This window comes from Dipodomys spectabilis, unplaced genomic scaffold, assembly GCF_019054845.1.
Source record: "Dipodomys spectabilis isolate Male_0828 unplaced genomic scaffold, ASM1905484v1 ptg000034l, whole genome shotgun sequence".
NCBI classification, from domain to species: Eukaryota; Metazoa; Chordata; class Mammalia; order Rodentia; family Heteromyidae; genus Dipodomys; species Dipodomys spectabilis.
This window is the reverse complement of record NW_024870711.1, coordinates 3,521,943-3,523,695: the sequence shown is the minus strand read 5'-3', so window position 1 is coordinate 3,523,695 and position 1,753 is coordinate 3,521,943.

Sequence of the window (1,753 nt, the reverse complement as noted above, 5' to 3'; positions counted from 1 at the left end):
CTCTGTGCAGTGTCAAAAATGTGGTTTGTGGTTGGAAGGAATGATGGTGGTCCAACTGGGGACCAGAGCCCTCGGGCTGAACCCTGCCTTCGCTTACAGTGATGGGGAAGAGACCTGGAGTTTCTCTCCATCCTCAGAGAAGTTGTGGTTTGGATACACACTGTCCAGGAATCAGAAGCCAAAGTTGAGAATATCCATCCAGAAGAGCGAGGGCTATGTACCCAGAGTCACAAAAGAGAACTTCGAGAAGCAGCCCTTCTGTTCTATGCAGTGTCTTAAAAGACAGGAGGTTTTGACACTGATGTCTGTGTGTGTTTGTAGTGAACCTTTGGGGAGCTATTTTAAACATTATTTTGGGGGTGCTAGAAAACTGATGTGTCACGTGCATGCACAAAGCACTGGTGCTTAGTCATTTTAACTTTAGAGGAAAGACAAGGCTTTGCTAACCTGTTGTCTAGAAGGCCTGTACTGTACAGTATTCAGCTTTTGAGTGCAATGAACCCACTAAAGTTTGTACTGCAGAGGAGGGCAGCGTCTCCTGCACTCAACTCAGCATTCCAGCTATGGCTGCATTGTTAAACGTCATTTCACATGCTCATTGCATGGAAGGACAGCACGAGAATAAAGAAATAGACAATAAGGAGAGCAAGTCCCCAAACCAGAGCCTAAGAAAGGAAACAAAATTCGAACAAAATTTTACAAGTAAAATTCTTGCAAATATCTTTCCCCAACCATTTGCACCACTGATTATACTAAACACACACACACACACACACAGATTTAGCACTTTAGTGAAACAAAGTCAGAATCTGTATTGGCCCTAACCTACACACTGCTACAGAACCCTAATATGCTAATTTTATTCCTTACACATCCCCTCACCTCTCCATGGGTGGCTTGAGGGAGGTGGGCTTGGACCCCCTTAGAATTGTACTCAAGTAAAAGTTTTCACCACCACCTTGACATGAGTGCTAAGTAGGTAAGCCTTACATTTTGTGATCCTGTATGGAGAAGCTGTTGTTTGTATAATAAAGTAGTACTCTCCCCTCTCCATGGGTGTATAACCTTTCTGAGAAGGAGCTGGAGCTAAGTAAGGTCTGCCAGCCAATTTTCCCCCACGTCCCGCTTTGCTATCTCCCTCTGCACCTTGCTAAGCACAGATCCCTGGAGAATAAGGACCTCTTGGGTACAAAACAAGGGAAATGTCAAGAGCAGTATTAGAACTGATTAATGCTCATGACTGCATAACACATCCTTAGAAAATTGGGTGGTTTTTAGTTCTCTGCTTTTAACGGAGGATCTAATTAACTGTTGAGAAGTCACTGGCTGTTTTAATGGTAGAACACTGCTTGTGCCATGTTAACTTCAAAAGAATTCAAAGAACTGTGTAAAATTGTTGTGATTTTTTTTCTATTTCTGTTTACTTGTGTGCACACAAGTATAAAAAGCTAAACAAGGACTATAACTATAGTTGAATCTTGTTGTGCTACAAATAGGATTTATGTAAAGGATAAAGAAAATTCTAATAATTTTTATCAAAGTTAACTTTCCTCAATTATGGTGCCCAGTAATTACAAAAACATTTTGTTTTTCACTAACTAAGCATTTAGGAACTAGCCAAATGTATTTTATGTCTGTTTATATTTTTTGTGAAAAGCAATCAATACAAATGCACACATAAAAACAGATTACATTATAAGGGTCTTTTGCTGAAAGTGGTATGGAAACCCACAGGGAGAAAAGTTAAAACATA